This window comes from Pituophis catenifer, unplaced genomic scaffold (genome assembly GCF_029215685.1).
Source record: "Pituophis catenifer annectens isolate HBS135680 unplaced genomic scaffold, rPitCat1.0.hap2 SCAF_3, whole genome shotgun sequence".
NCBI lineage: Eukaryota > Metazoa > Chordata > Lepidosauria > Squamata > Colubridae > Pituophis > Pituophis catenifer.
The window spans coordinates 181847708-181865030 of NW_027256883.1; the positions used below are offsets into that span (position 1 = coordinate 181847708).

At 40.4% G+C, this 17323-nt stretch overlaps 1 protein-coding gene across 1 annotated transcript in view; it reads left to right on the plus strand.

Moving 5' to 3' along the window:
- The window catches only part of CHD6 (chromodomain helicase DNA binding protein 6), a 151013-nt gene that overhangs the window by 40580 nt on the left and 93110 nt on the right, over positions 1–17323 (plus strand). The gene's annotated exons all lie outside the window — the stretch shown is intronic.

A 17323-nucleotide genomic window follows, 5' to 3' on the forward strand; every position in this document is an offset into this window, starting at 1 on the left:
GTGACCCATACACCCTCCCCTAAAAGAAAAGGGTTGGAGACAGGGTGATAGCTGTCCCATAAGAGTTAAGTTTATCTAAATTTTAATACTTTTAAAAATACTTTTGCATATGTACCCTGTTTCCCCCCAAATAAGACATCCCCTGATAATAAGCCCAATCGGGCTTTTGAGCGCATGCCAATAAGGCCAAGAGCTTATTTCAGGTTTAAAAAAAAAAAAAAAAAAGGGTCTTATTTTTGGGGAAACTTGGTATTAATTCACCATCAAATTTTCTTTAATGTTAGTGCCAATTAGCACTAACATTATGGAACATTAGTTCCATAATTTCTGGACATTTTGAAGCCTGGAAAAAATATATTAGTTTATCCTCAGAACAACTGCTCATAAAATATGAACTGTCTACCTATTTCATATTGATAGATAGCAGGTTTTGTTTAGTTCTAATGAATTTCAGATAACTGGACTGATAGTAATTGATAGGTTAAAATGCAGTTCTTACACTGTGATAACTTATACCCGTGAGCGTTGCCCTAGCTCAGCTCCAGCATGCATGTGTGCACTGGCCAGCTGATTTTTGGACCTTCCGGGCCCACCGGAAGTCAGGAAACAGGCTGTTTCTGGCCTCCAGAGGGCCTCTGAGGGGGTGGGGAAGGCCCGTTTTTCACTCTCCCCAGCCTCTAGAGGCTTTCTAGGTGGAACCAGAAGTTGGCAAACGGTCCGTTTCCGGCCTCCGGGGATGATGGGGAAGGCCATTTTCACCTTCCCCAGGCTTCTAGAAAGAGAGCAAAAAACGGGGAGAGCAAAAAATGGGCCTTCTGGTCCCACCAGAAGTCAGCAAACGGGCTGTTTCCGGCCTCCGGAGGGCCTCTGGGTGGGTGGGGAAGGCAGTTTTCACCCTCCCCAAGTTCCTAGAAACCCTCTGGAGCCTGGGGAGAATGAAAAACGGGCCTTCCGATCCCACCATGCCATTGTGTGCCAAAAGGTGGTGTGTGGGGGGGGGTGGTCGTACATGCGTGGGTGGGTGGGGCACATTGAGTTATGGGTGTGGGCACGCGTGTGCATGACCCCCCCCACACTCCCCCCACTTTTGGCATGCGACAGCTAAAAGGTTCATCATCACTGACTTATACTATGGTTTTTATTTGCTATGATGTGTATATTTAGCCACTGTGATTTGCAAACTATACTTTGTATATTTAGTGCAGTGTGTTAGTCAATCCAATTATAGCTATTCAACAAATCATGTTTTAAGCAAGTATTGAAATTATTTTTATTTGGTCAGGGGACTTAATTACCTAATTACTTCTTTATTTATTTTGAGAATGAATAAAAAGCTCACTCCACCATTTCAGTATGATAACTTTAGAATTTTTATAGTAATATGTGTTTTTGAAAAAGGCTGGAGAATGTTAATTATTGTATTATGGCTGTCATTTATTCAGAGGACCAGTTTTCCTGAACAATTAATTTTTTATTTAAGAATATATGACAAGATAATATATAGATTGTCCTTGATTTACAATCACAATTGGGACTGGAATTTGTGTCACTTAGCAATGTGGTTATAGAGCATGATGTCATGTGACCACATCACTTAGTGATGGCAATCATGGGATTCCCCATTGCCATCATTAATCAAATTCCAGCCATTGTTAGCTGTCAATTGAAGCCATTTCAGGTCCCAAAGGTGCTTTTTCAAGAGACAACTGGACTTTCTGGTTATTCTTTGAAGAACTCTGAGCTGAAGAAGTTTCTCGGATGAGAAGAAAATGTCTTCAAAAAACTGCAGCTCACCAAAAAGCCTGAGCTACAGAGTGGCAAGCAGCCCCAGAGCTGTGCAGTTGTGGGGTGGCTTGCCAACCCACAAGGAAGTGCAGGCTGGCTAAAAGGACAGAGATGGGGGAAGAATATGCAGATGCGTTTGGGATTGGAGCTAAGGGTTGGGGCTGCAAAGGAAAAGCCTGAAATGGTTTACTGTATCTATGGAGATTCTCATTGATAGTGGGTCCGCCGGTCACTAACGGGGAGGTCTGACCCAGCAGTGTAGTGCAAAGCTACAGCTGCCCCAGGAAGCCATAGCCACCCCTACCACCCTGCACTCTTAATCCTCTGCCACCCTGTGATCCCCACCACCCCAGCTGACCTTCACCATCTTATTGCTGCCACTGCTGATTAGGTAGGTATGCCTGGCCTTTTGCAAGGCAGCTGCTGGGCATGCGAGGCCATCTTCCCATGGTTTGTGAGGAAACGCCATGTATCACTTGGGGAAGAAAGTATCGTGTGCTCAGAAGCTGCCTTGCACAGGACCAGGCCAGGCATGCTTGGTCAGCTGCGGAAGCAAGAAGATGGTGAAAGTCAACTAGTATAGTAGGGGTTACGGAGTGCAGGGAGGTAAAAGGACAGCCACAACGTAACTTAATTGGTTGTAAGTCCATTCAGTGATGCTGTAACTTTGGTCACTGAACAAATGTAAGTCAAGGACTACCTGTAGACATAACTTGTATGATTTCAAATATCAGAAGTCCATGTACATCCATAGAATGACAGCTTTTTTTAGAGGACAATATCCCTCTCCTCATAAACTAATTGTCTCTCATCATAAACTAATTGTCTCTTTTAATTCTTAAGAAAGGTAGGGTCTTTCTTGCCCTACCTACTACAAAATTTTCTTAATTTTCTGCCCCTCCTTTCTTATAAGAAAATATCCAAGTAACTACTTATTTTAATAGAATGCAAGTAATGTACCAATTTATTCTAAAGCAAACCATGGTTTAGCACAAAATGTGCTAAGTTTGCTTTTAGCCCAGAGCACTAGCTGAGATGCCACTAATTTACTCAGCTTTGGAAGGATGAATGTATGTCTCATTCAGTTTTCTTTTATGTGCAAATGTAGCTTGCACTCTTAGCATTTTTAAATTTCTTTCTCTATTGCTATTTTAGGAGAAGTTATTTTTCAAGGTCCCTTTCACTGCTCGTCACTTCTTCTACCTGCATTTTTGCCTAATGAAATGCTAGAGAGCAGAGTATTTTCTTGGCTGGTATGAATGTTTGTGTACCCATTAGCTCTGAATCTGCTTAAATTAGCACTTCTATTTTTCAAGGACACATATGCTGGAATGTTTGATAATCTCATTATCTGCTTTTTATTTGGCCTTCTGTTTCTGAATGTTTCACTGGCTATGTTATCATAATATACAGTACTTACCTTGGTTAACTGAATCATAGTTTATTTATTTTTACTATTTTGACCCAGTGTTTTGGATTCACATAAACCAACTACACAGGCTACATCGGGTTTATGGAATATGGTATCAGGACTAATACACGTACCCAAAGGTATTTTCATGCTAATATGCTTGGGTTATTTCAGACAGTTTGATAAACTGTTAATAAAGTTTTTATGGGAAAAAAGGGTACAATTCTAGATTTTCTTTATCCAAATTATGGCTATTTTGTGATTGTGGTTTTGATTTTTAATCTGGTATCTGTTTTGACCTCTGTTTCCAAATGATCAAGGCCTAAAATTATATGGGCATAGTTAAAAATGTATTATGTGATTCTTCTGATATCTTCAGAGAGGCAAGTTTATTTTTATTTAAAATTCAGCTATGTTTTCATAAGTAAAGGCTGAAAAACATATTTGTAAACTATGGGAAGTAAAGTATAATTTTAACATTTATTCACATGATAAATTTATATAGGAATAATCTCAATTTGAAAACTGCATACATTTTTATTTTGGAATTCATCAGGGATACTCTTTTATAATAATTTTACTAAACATTACAATTATAAAGATAAAAACTAATATAAACTACCAAATAAAAGAAGAAAAAAATGCAGAAAAGAAGAAAAAAATTGAAAAAAAGAAAGAAAAGATATATAAAGAAATAACTTCCCCCTTTACCACAAGTATAAACAATTGTAGTAAGTTATCAACTTCTCTTAAAATATAACTAATGATCTCTTCAGGGATATTCATTCTTTAGGACAACTTACTGCAGTTAACATTTTAAACCATTTAGGCTATTGCAAAAGGAATTTGGATTGTCTAAAGCAGGGGTCCTCAAACTTTTTAAACGGGGCCAGTTCACGGTCCCTCAGACTGTTGGGGGGGCTGGATCGGCTAGGTGGCCATGGCTGTGGTCATGTGACTGCGTGGGTGTGGCCAATTTAGCAGTCCATTTTGTCAATTTAGCAGTCCATTAAACAATACACACTTTAATTAAACTTTAATTTGTTTTGCTCCTGGGGGTGTTTTATTTGTTTGCATGTTGCTTTTTTGGTTGACTTTTCTTTTTACTAGATCATTTTTTAAGTTGTTTAGGAGTCTAGTGGTCCACTTCAGAAAACTCAGTTTTGCAGCAATTCTCAGCTGCAAGATTGTTTCTGAATCAGGATAAGGGTCTGCCTCACAGATGCCTCTGATTCAATATGATAAATTTAGAATTTTTATAGTAATATCTGATTCCCATGTTCAAAAATGTTTTTTATGGGCATCGTTGACATCTACAGTTGTCCATGGATGGAAAAATCCAGAATTGGAATTTGCTCCTACAAATTAGCATCAGGGAAGGACCAGAGCGCCATCATAGGAAAATGAAAAAGCTCCAGTATGGGACTGGGAAGACTGGAGAACCTCAGAAGATTGTGGCAGGCAGGATCGGATCGGGCAGACATCGCTCGGAGCGGATCTGACAAGGAAGTCCCAAGGCGGGGGCCCAGCGGCACTGATCAGCCAGCCACCCAGTCCTTCCCGCTCCCTCTCCAGGGGCAGAGACGGCCATCCTCCTTCAGGGGCAGGCAGCATCGCTGGCCACTGCCCCGGAACTGCCAAGTGGGAGAAGGATGAGCAGCCAAGCGGCGACAGAGGGAAGAAGCCGGTGGGGGTGGCTGTTGTTATGGTTGCTCCCTAGCTTGCTCGTGTCTCACCAGCCCCGCTTCGCCAACAGGCACCTGCCGGCTTCCAGGAGCCTCTTTCAGGCCAGGTCAGGCCAGAAGCTCTGACAATCTGCTGCGAATACTTGCCCGCTTGGAGTGCGCTGGTTGATCCCCGCCCTGAATCCTTGGATGGATGGATGGAGGAAGCCCGAGCTAAGAAGTGGAGGCGGAGGGCACTGTTTTCCCCGGAGCTACCTGGGAGGCTCTGTTAGCTGCTGGCGGACACAGAAGAGAACTTTGTGATCTTGGAGAATCCCTCAGCTCCTTCTTTTTTTCCCAAAGTTTGGGAAAAAAAGTGTGGCCAGGAAGGCTTTAGTTTACTTCTAGAAGCAGGCCCGAAAGGCAACTGAGTCTCGCTGTGTCCACCCCATCCTAGGCGGCCCTTCGGCTGAGCGCAGTGAGTCCGGGACGGATTTCCTCCCTCATCGTTGGCCTTACCTTCCAGTTCCAGCCCATGGACCTGCATTCGGCCAAAGGGTGGGAGCTGGCGGGTGGGCGGGATGATGTGGGTGGGGCAGTCTCGTCCCATGCGAGTCAGATTAATGGCTTCAGTGGGCCATATCTGGCCCGCGGGCTATAGTTACAAACCCCTTGCCTAAAGTCTAAACTGTGCAATAGGAGTATACTTAAACAAAATATCTTTTCATTTTGAATTTGGCCTGGATACTTCTACACCATTGAAATTATTAACAGCATTGAGATGTTTTGGGAACATTTATTTATTTATTTACAATATTTATATTATATTTAAGCATGTCTATAGCACTCCTGTGTCTATAGCATTTTCTGATGGAGAAAATCTGGGACCAATGTGGATAGTATCTATTCTAAAGTAAATTGAAATAGATTTTACAGATTCAGAATTATTTTTCTCTATACTATATGTTATGCGTGTGAAGATTCCCTGGAGAATGGAGACTGAAATGTTGCTAGAGAAAGAAGCAATAGTGGAGGATTATAAAAAGAAACTAAAATAATTTTTCAGAAATAATTTAAGTAAAGACACTGATTTAAGAATGGTTCCTCTAGCTGGTAAAATAATGGTTTGGGACGCAGGTAAAGTTTCTATTAGAAGTTGTTTTATACAAAATAATAGTGAACTTAAAAAGAAATCAAGAGAAAAACAAGCTGCTTTAAATTAAATAGAGAGAAAAGAAGAACTAATAAATTCTCCAGAGAAAATACACATTTCTCAACAAATTAAGCTTTTACTACAGTAATTATCTATGTTAACAGCAAGAGAAGTGGAAATAGAACTGAATTATGCAAATAATTTTTTTTTGAATGTGTAAATAAACTAGGAAAATGGTTAGCATACACATTATGAAAAGAATAAGAAAAGAAAATGATACTGAAATTATAAGAAAGAGCTATTGTATTAATGGACAGTATGGGCATTAAAAAACATTTCATCAATATTATTTTGATTTGTATAAAGGAAGTAACATCTCTTTAGAGAAAATAGATGAATATCTAAAGAAACACAATTTACCAAGCATTGCAGAGGAACAGTGACATATTATGAATGGATCTATAATAAAAAGGGAAGTTTCTGAAGCTATAAAAAAAGATAAACTAGGAAACGTTCCTGGAACCGATGGATTATCAGGTTGTTATTATAAATATTTTGAGAATTAACTTTTACATCCTTTACAAAACATGATGAACTTTTATTTATAAGTAGGAAAGATGTAGAGAGTTGGAAAGAGGAAATAGTGCATTAAAACCTAAAGAAGGGCAAGATTTCAACAACAAACTATAGACCAATATTACTGAATAATAACTACAAGTTGTTAACAACAACTTTAGCTGATAGATGGAAAATAATTTTTCAAAAATTCATGAGGATCAATGTGTTTTTTTAATCTAAAAGACAGTTAAAGGATGTCAGAAATACGTTGGGTATTTTGGAATACTTGGAACAACATAATGAAAAACAAGCTGCATTGATCTTAGATGAAGAAAAGGCCTTTGACAATTTGAACTTAAATTTTACTTATTTAAGGTTCTGGAAGATAGGAATTTTAGAGAAAATTTCATAAAATGGATAATAATTATTAATGGAGATTTAACAAATCCCTATGAGATACAAAAGAAGCAAGACAAGGATGCCCACTGTCCTATCTCTTCTTTATTTTGGAATAGAATAGAATATTTGTCTAAGTGTGATTAGACACACAAGGAATTTGTCCCTGATGCAGAAGCTCTCTGTGTACATGCAAAGCAATAGAATCATTATCATCATCATACCAATAAGACGGGTGGTAAAGAAGATAATGATGATGATGATGATGATGATGATGATAATAATATAATAATAATACTTCAAACATACAACATGGGTAAATATACTTAGACATGACAAGGTATTGTGCGAATTAGGTGTTCAATAGAATGATGATACTCGTTCTGTTCAGGAAATATTGAATGCTCATGAAATGCTGAATAGAGATTTTGAAATGAGAGTATTATAGTAATAAAGATTAAAAACTAAATTTAGAATTTAAGGCTCCTTGCAGTTGATTTGGTGTTTGTTCTGGAAGATCCTTTAAAGGGAATTGAAATATTAATGGGCTAATTACTATGTTTCGAGAGTAATAAACAAGACAAATATGAAAATAGAAGACCAACAGAATTGATAAAGGTAAAATAGTTGGGTACCAAGACAAATAAGAGTCAGTTTCATCTAGTACTTCAGGCACCAGGCTAGAAACCAGGAATCTTTCAGTTCTAGTCCTGTCTGAGGCATGAAAGTTGGATACGTGACTTTGGGCCAGGCACTTTCAGTCTACCATGTCAGGCTCACGTGACAAACCAGTTAGTCAATTTCTTGGTTGATCTAAAACAAGTAGCCCAGACCCCGCATTTGCAGGAAAAGTACTAGGAAGAAAAAGAAAAAAAAATATGACAAGTGTGAATTGTATATTACTTCAAAATTATCATGTTAAGGTATGGAATGAAATTTAAAAAGATACTTTACAATTGGAGAAATTACAATTGTCATTGTTGGGGAGAATTTCAGTGGTAAAAATGAAGTCTTATCAGAATGATGTTTTTGTTTCAAAAAATACCTGTTGTGACAACTGATGCACCATTTAAACAATGGCAAAAGAAAAAAAATGAGCTAAATATAAAGTGCTACAAAATGCAGAGGACTGGGTTTACTTGATTTGACATTGCATTTCCGTTTGCTGTTCGGGTTGGATGAAGGAGTGAGTGCTGCTGAGAAACAGAAGGTTTTTGGAGTTAGAAAAACATGATCTGAGACTTGGTAGCATGAATATTTGTGGTATGACAAAGTTCAAGGTCAATGTGGATTTTAAAAACCATTATGTTAGATTTGACATGTTGAGAATATATAGACGCAAACCCAAGTTGCACTAAAAAATATCTCTGTGGCTCTCACCACAAGGAGCATGTTCTGGATGAGAAATAATAAGCAAGCATAAATAGTTAACTTATTGTGAAATATTAGAATTTTGTCAAAGGGAATGTAAAATAAGGGCCTGGTGGCTCAGAAGACTGATAGCATTGTGATTAACACCAGCTGTCTGCAATTACTGTAAGTTCGAATCTCACCAGGCTCAAGGTTGACTTAGCCTTCCATCCTTTCTAAGGTAGGTAAATTGAGGACCCAGTTTGTGGGGGCAATAAACTGAATTTGTATAAATATACAAAAGTATGAAGGCTATTGCTTAACGCATTGTAAGCCGCCCTGAGTCTCCGGAGAAGGGCGGCATATAAATCAAATTTTTTAAAAAATAAATAAAATTAAGAGAACAACTGATGGCAAAGAGATAATTGTCAATGGTTTTCTTACAATTCTTAGAAAAATTTAAAGTAGACAAAAGAACTTATGTTTGAAATAGAATTGTGAACAAATAATGAACATGTTATTGTTAAAATGTATAAACTTTTATTGAAAGTTGAAACAAGAATAAGTGAAAAACTCTGAGATCCTTGATGCTCTCTAAGCTTACAGATATTTCATTACCCAACTAGATAACATATTAGTCCTAGCATAGTCCTAGCACTTTTATTGCCCATTGAATAATAAAATATCTGCAAGAAAACAGCCAAGCTCAGAGAGCACCAAGGTTGAACCCCATAGTTCAATTCTGAACTACAAATATTCTCTTCTATAAATAGAAAAAGTGTATATAGTGTATATTTTTCTATAAATAGAAAAATATATGATAAAGTGTGCTAAAATTTTTCATTATATAATATAAATGGGACAATGGGGAAAATATGTAGCTGAAAAGGTTGAAATTCACATTATACATCAGTGTATAAAAACTCTTTAAGATTATAATATAAGCTTTGTTCAAGAATGTGTCATGCTTAGGAAATGACAATTAATAAAGGAGACTGTATAACAGGCAAATGATTTTCAGCAATAGTAATGAAGAAGGACTACCTAGGATAGATTCAATTGATTATTACACTTGTTTGGAAACATTTTTGTTCATGTGGGAGCAGGGTGGATTTGATTTAAATCGAGTTGATTTAAATCACAATTTAAATCATGATTTAAATCACTAGTAAAAAGGCTTGATTTAAATCAACTCGATTTAAATCATAATTTTTAAAGAGCAACTGTCATCTCTGCTACTCCTTTGACCCACTGTTGACTCACCGATAGTCCCAGTGTGGCAGAATATACAGCCTCATGCTACATAACTAAGCTCCGTTTCATTCTGAATAAACTAAATTATTTATGTATCTTAAATAGAAAACTATCTTACGATAGATTTTTACCCCAAAAGTTTTTTATTAAAATAAATTCAATAAAAATCAAAAAAATCTGATTTAAATTAAAAAAATCTGATTTTTTTGATTTTTTAAAAAAAATCATTGATTTTTATCCACCCTGTGTGGGAGGTAGCTTTCTGCCTGAATTACTGCTTGCAAGAAGATTTTGTTGTTTTGTTTTATAAAATGCTTAGCCAATTTTTAAGAAATATCTATATAAAAATATCTTTGAGAGAAGGATAAAACCATTTCCAAGCAAGTAATCAATCAATCAATCAATCAACCAACCAACCAACCAACGAACCAGCCAGCCAGCCAGCCAGCCAGCCAGCCAGCCAATCAGTCAAAGCTTGTGTGAGAACCTTCTGATGTTCATAAGGTAACCATTTAGAAAGTTGGGCAGCCTCATTTGAGATTAAACAGAGAAATTTTATTATTTGGATACTTAAATTCAGAGAAAGAATTTCAGCACATCTATTTGTAAAAACACAGAGATGATCAGATGCATGAAATTGGTATGCTGGAAAGTTCTGCAGGCAAGAATAGGACAGGATAGTAAAGTTATAGATAATAAGAAATTCTTCACTCCTTATTGTTACTACTTTGCAGATATATTTTAGCTACTTTTATTAGTAGCTATAATCTGAAAAATGACCATTGGTCATTCGTATTAATTGACTGCCGGTTATGTAGTAGGAATTATGAATGACATGGTACAATGTATATACAGTATTTCTAGTCATGATAATCTAGATGAGTAAATTTTCAGAGGCGATGCCATTGCAGCAGACACATGATGGATTCCTTGATATTTATTTATAGTACAACATTTCTGTACTGTTTTGCAGTTCAGAGAAGGGTTTCCCAAACAATTTACGGTAAATTAAAAAAATACATAAAATAATTTAAAATGTTATAAGCATGTAATTGTAAGCTGCTCAGGGTCACTTGGTTGAGATGGACAGCTATAAAAATTGAATAAATAAATAAATATTGAGAACAAACATTAAAGGCAAAGAATATAGGGAACTATATGCCTGAAAACCACGTGAAGTAAAGTCTCTAGAAATTTGACTAATCTGAAAGGAATATCTGGATTCTTTCTTTGAGAAAGGCCTGTCTTGAGTTGGTATATTAAAAAACAGGACCTCCTTTTGCTCAATGAATTAATAAATAATTAATATTCTTTCACAAGTTAACAATTCCAAAAAATGAAGTTGGGAGAATGAGTATAAGGTGATTGGGGAGATACCAGTTATGTGGAAAAAATAGAGCAAGAACTGATTGTAATAAGAAAGGAGTTTAAATGTTAGATTGTGCTTCCAGGTTATAGGAGGAAAAAGATGATTAGCCATTTAATGAAAGGTAATTCTATTTAGTCTCATTGGCTGATATACAATATATCTAGTATGTCTCTGATTACAGTTTTTAGGAATATTCACGGTAGAATGCTCCTGTTTGTGGGCCTGTTATAGGCATCTCATTGGCCATTGGGGGACAGACTGTTGAACAAAAGCATTATTCAAGTGGTGTACATTGATCTTTGCAAATGAATATATTTTTTTATAAACTTAGAATTGAGTTCAGGGAAAACCAGTTTTGTGAGTTTGTAGCAGAAACCGGCTATACACAGTGCTGATTAGTTAGGACTCTGAACAAATAGCTCCTTCTTGTTGCAATTTTGCAGCTTTTAAAAATCTGTGTCTGTTCTTTTTTTTTAAAAAAAAAAAAATAAGTTGATGCATTAGAATTTAACTGCATAAATGTTCACTAATACTTTTTTTTTAAAAAAAATCACTGAATAGTAGGCAGGAGGAGCAATATTTAAAGCTGAAGCCAAGTTTTACGTTTCTCTTAAAGTTTTCTGCCAATTGTTTGGCAGAGTTTTGAGATAGTTAAGTTCGCCTCGTGGTGGGGTTGCCACTTTTTATTATCGATTAGCATACAGCTTGAATACCTTTGTTTTCATATTAGAGCTACCTATCCTTTATAGTCATTCATTTGAAGCTTCATGTTATAATTTTGAATGGATTCAAATAGGATACTTGCAGCTTAATAGAAGACCACATGCTTTGTATGCAGAAAGTCCTGAATTCAAATCCAGAAATTGCTAGTTGAAAAAGCTGTGGAACAGAAGGGCCCCAGCCTAAGTCATTTTGATGTCTGTGGTAGAACAGTAAATTCCACTCATTTATCTAACTCTGTAAATCAAATTGTGTAGTACCTAAAATCAGCCTTGCTCTTTGGGTACATTTATTAAAAATCCCTATTTCAGCTTTCCATGTTCAGTGTAAGAATAAAAGCAGCTTTCTACCTCCAGCTATTCAGTGTGTTCTTCATGAGCCACAATTTTGCACTTGCCCTTTTTGAACAAATAAAATGCCAATTAAATTTTCTATTTTGGGCATTATTGAACTTTTAAATTATCTGCATAAACATGATAGTTCCGCATTTCCAACAGATACTGCTTTAAAAGAAAGAAGCCCAGAATAGTAATCATGCAGATTTTTTTAGAGTAAAATATAATTTATGTAGTCAAAAGAGATTTTAATTATTTTGCTCAGTGAATTTGCAAACTGTTCTCTTATTCATTGCACATGTTTCAGAAATAGCTGATAGTCAACTGATTGTTATGCTATTTTTGTTTTCTACATTGTAGGACTTCTATGTATATTTTGCTTTGCTTTTGTAACAATTGTAAACATTTGTATACCTTGGTATATTTTTTACATGGACTTTAAAAAAAAAGATGTACCCTGGATCTCATTTACGATCAAATTATTTTATCCAATTGACTCCATTAGGTCTTTGGTAGTAGTGAAAAAAAAACCCACATCTGCTTGAGCCAATAAAAGGTAAATGAGTGGCAGAATTTTCTTATATCTTGAGATTAGTAAGGGGTACTTGAATGGTTTACAATGGCTCTTGGTCCAAGTTTGCTTTTTACCTAATGGAGCCATTACATTGGCGTCTCTAAAATAAGATGCCAGACCTCTGTATAATGCTAAATTACCTTTCTTGATCTTCAAGTGTTTCTGAGTTCATGCTGTTCTGTGAATATTGTAACCTTGCTTCAGCTTGATTTTCAAGAGAGAATAGTTTTAAGAGAGATTTTTATTCCAGGAAACTGAGAAAATAACGTTCCTGTTCTACAAAGGTTCTTCCTAAATTTGGTGTCTCCACCTTTCTTTAGCTTTCTTGAGATATTAGTTCCGTTGTTAGTTGCCCATTCTCAAATTAAAATGGCAGTAACAGCCCAAATTATGTATGCATGGTGGAATTTGACCTGTGCAAAAGCACCACTAATTAGTTGCCATACTATCTTTGTGAAGTTGTTTGTTGCATGACTTTTGCCACAATAGTAAATCACTATGAATCAAGAAAGCACAAGACACAAAACATGTTTTCAGTGCTCATGGGAAAAACCCAACCCAACCCAACCAATCTGGAGGACAAAACACTGGGAAGGCAAGCACTGCATCTCTGTCTAGGCAATGGCCTGATTTTAGAGGATTTGTGATGTTTTTTCAGAAGCAGTAATCACTTGCAAATAATAATAGTTTACTATTTATTACTAATTAATTACTACTAATACTAATAATTTTTACTAATAAATTGGCACAATGGGTAGAGTTCAGTACTGCAGGCTACTTCTGCTACTGCCAGCTGCCTGCAATTTAGCAATTCATATCTCACCAGGCTCAAGGTTGACTCAGTCTTCCATCCTTCTGAGGTGGGTAAAATGAGGACCCAGATTGTTGGGGGCAATATACTGACTCTGTAAACCACTTAGAGAGGGCTGTAAAAGCACTGTGAAGCGGTATATAAGTCTAAGTGCTATTGCTATTGCTACTTAAGGATTATCTACGCAGATTTGCAAGCTGGTTAAAAAAAAAATTAACAGGCTAAAAATATAGGGCATAATATAGATTTAGATGATTGGGAAACCATTTGGAACAAAAATTACACATTAACAAAATTGGTTGCCTATAAGGAAAATCAGTATAAAATGCTCTACCATTGGCACTTAGCTCCAGCAAGGCTGGCTAAAATGTACCCAAACCTAAGCCAAAAGTGCTGGAAATGTAACCAGCACCAAGGTACCTTCTTTCATGCCTGGTGGCTATGTCCTGAAGTGAAAAAGTACTGGACCAAGATACAAGGTTGGCTACAAGACCTAATAAATTGTCAAATTGAGCTAAATCTGGAAACATTTCTCCTGGGAATATTAAAAACTAAATTTGATAAAAAAATACAATATCTAATCCTACATACATTAACAACGGGAAGAATTGCGTTCACACAGTATTGGAAGGAACACAATTTACCACCAGAGGGACTGATCATCCAGAAAATATATGAATGTGCCGAAATGAAGATGGCGGCTCGTAGGTGAAGCTCCGATGCCTCGGGGGAGAAGTAGGGCCTGTTGAGGACTCTCGGGGGGCCGAATATCAGCTGTTGGCCCCGGCCCAGCAAGAGGAATGTGTGGGCGGCCTGTTGCGAGCTTTTGAGCTCCCCTGGACGATCGGCGTGGGCGGCTGGAGCCGAAAAAACGCCATGAGGCTATGGCGGCGGCGAACGGGAGGCTGGAGCAAGGTCGGGGCGCCGCCGGTTTGCCTTGGCACCCCCCCCAGCGGCGGCTGGAGCAGGGAGGGGTATGGAGAGACAGCGGCTCGTTGGAGCGTCGCTGGACACCCCCCCCGGAAAAGCACCCGAAATGGTTCCCGGCTGTCAGCAGCGGCCGCGACGGTTGGAGCAGTGGCTGAGGCGGCTGGGGATGAAACGACGGATGCTGGGGCGGTGCTGGGTGGAACGGCGCTACCCTGGCTGTTTTCAGACCGACTTTAGACCTTTCTACCAGGGTCGGTTATTTACTGCGGAGGGGAGGAAGGGAAGAACGCAGTCTGACCGGTTGCTGACTCCTGAAGACCCCTGAAGACCGGGGACTTAAAGGGGATTAGAAGACCTAATGGAGACTGGGGGTTTGGCAAAGTTGGGTGACTGGCCTGCCTCCCCCTGGCCTGTATCCATTTTCCCTTTCCCGCCGCGGCCTGGTTATGGGCGTGGTTGGGGCTGTGGCCATTTGATCTGGATCTTATCTGCACCGGCACTGGACTGCATTGGACTTATTGGACCCCTGACCTGACTATAATTGACCCCTGGTTTCTGGCTATATCATCAGTCCCAGTCACATTTATAATGCCTTGCTGTGAGGAGAGGTTTAAGCCTGGGTGTGGTCACCGAGGGAGTCACCTTGCTGTTACTGCCACCGAATCAGACCTGTTGATACCAGCCGCCGTAAGAGGGTGGCTTGGTCATTGCTTTTCTGGGCATCAGCTTGAGACTCCTCTCCACTGCCGTGAGAGGACAGTGGAGCCCCGGTTTTGATCCGCGCCAAAATGGTGAACTGTCTCTCCTGGACCTTTAAATGCACCATCATTGAATCCTTAGCCTTATTCCATTTCCCCAGGCGAACTTGCAGGAATGTATTCACCGGCTGAGCTCTTTGCCTTGCGAGACTCCCCCCTCTCGCAAGCCTGGCCTTCCACGTTATCGAAGGCCTACCTCGATGAAGGGCTTTGGAACCCAGAGAGGTGGCATGTCGCGAAGAGGGGGTTGAGGGGTTTTTTATATAAAGTTTTAGCGAATGTCTTAAGGGGTTCCGGGGGGGGAAGGGTTGGATCAGAAGTAAGGCCGTGGGTATGGGGGATAACCCACTAAGGGGAGGGCCAGGTATGGCTGTGGAACACGGCACGGGGGCTGGGGGGCCTGGGGTCGAGGGGGGGGTAAAGTTCATCCAGATAAAGTTTTTACCATCAGTACTGTGGGTGGGAGGGGTAGATATGGCGGGAGCAGGGAGCCATATCGTGTTAGGGGAGCGCGCGCCCGCTGTCTTCGAGCAGTGGCGCGCTCCGGCCCCAAAGCTCCACTCGTTCTCCAGGTGGCACAGATCCTCAGGGCCCTGGCCTCCGTCTGATGTTATGCAATGCCAGGTCTGTAGTAAATAAAGCCCCCCTCATTTGTGATCTTGTTCAGGAGGGGGGAGCGAACCTGGCAGGTATTACGGAAACCTGGTTGGGCCAAGAGGGGGGGTCCCTCTTGTTGAAATGTGCCCACCAGGTTTCCGCGCATTCCATCGGCCGAGGTTGCAGGGTAGGGGCGGGGGGGGTAGCGGTTATTATTAACGAATGTCTGAGACCGAGGGAGGCCCTGTTCCTCAGACGGCCAGCTGTGAATCCCTCCTTGTGAAATGGGGTCACGGGGTTCAGATGGGTTTGCTGATCACGTACCTGGCTCCCTGCCGTGTGGCAGAAGCCCTGCCCGAGCTACTCAACGTCATCGCCGCGGTGGCGGTTGAGACCCCTAGGCTTATGGTCATGGGGGATTTCAACTTGCCGTCCGTGGGTGAGGCATCTGAGGTGGCTCGGGAGTTCATGGCTTCCATGACAGCCATGGACCTGACCCAGTTAATTAATGGCCCTACCCACACAGGGGGAAACACGCTGGATCTGGTTTTTGTCTCTGGACAGTGGTTGAGTGATCTTGAGATGGGGATATAGTTACCGAGCCCTTGTCATGGTCAGATCACTCTCTCCTTCATCTTGACCTCCGAACCGCTGCACCCCACTGCAGGGAGGCGGAGCCAGTAAGATGGTTCCGCCCCAGGTGCCTGATGGAAACTGATAGGTTCCAGATGGAGCTTGGGCCATTTCCTGAGGCTCTGGCACATGCCTCGGCTGGAGACCTAGTGGCCGCCTGGGATAGGGCGGCCGCTGGAGCTCTGGACCGGGTCGTGTCTTTGCGGCCTCTGACCCGGCGCCGATCTCATTTGGCTCCTTGGTTTACTGAGGAGCTAAGGGAGTTGAAGCGCCGGAAAAGACACCTGGAGAGTAGTTGGAAGGCCAGTCTTTCAGAATCGGACCGGACACTGGTAAGATCTCATATTAGGAATTACCTAGTGGCAATAAAAGCAGCGAAATGTAGCTATTTTGCTGCTCTTATTGCGTCATCAGATAACCGCCCGGCCACCCTGTTTAGGGTGACCCGCTCCCTGCTCCACCAGGAAGCGCGGGAGGACCTCTTGGAGGGTAGAGCCGAGGATTTTGTTCAGTATCTGCATGACAAAATCACTCAGATCCGGGAAGATTTGGACTCCGACTGGGTAGTCTCAGGGGGAGGGACTGGGGCAGGTCTTGAGAATGTTATCTGGGATGAGTTTGATCCTGTGACCCCTGAGGACGTGGACAAGATTCTGGGTAGACTGAACGCGACCACTTGTTTATTGGACCCGTGCCCCTCCTGGTTAGTGCTGGCTTCCCGGGAGGTGACGCGAGGCTGGCTCCAGGGGATTATAAATGCTTCGTTGGGTGAGGGTGACTTCCCTGCCGCCTTGAAAGAGGCGGTGGTGAGGCCTCTCCTCAAGAAGCCTTCCTTGGATCCAGCAGTGTTGGCTAATTATCGTCCGGTCTTCAACCTTCGTTTTGTGGCGAGGGTTGTTGAGAGTGTGGTTGCGCGACAGCTCCCCCAGTACCTGGATGAAACGACGTATCTGGATCCGTTCCAGTCGGGCTTCAGGCCTGGGTACAGCACGGAAACGGCATTGGTCGCGTTGGTTGATGATCTC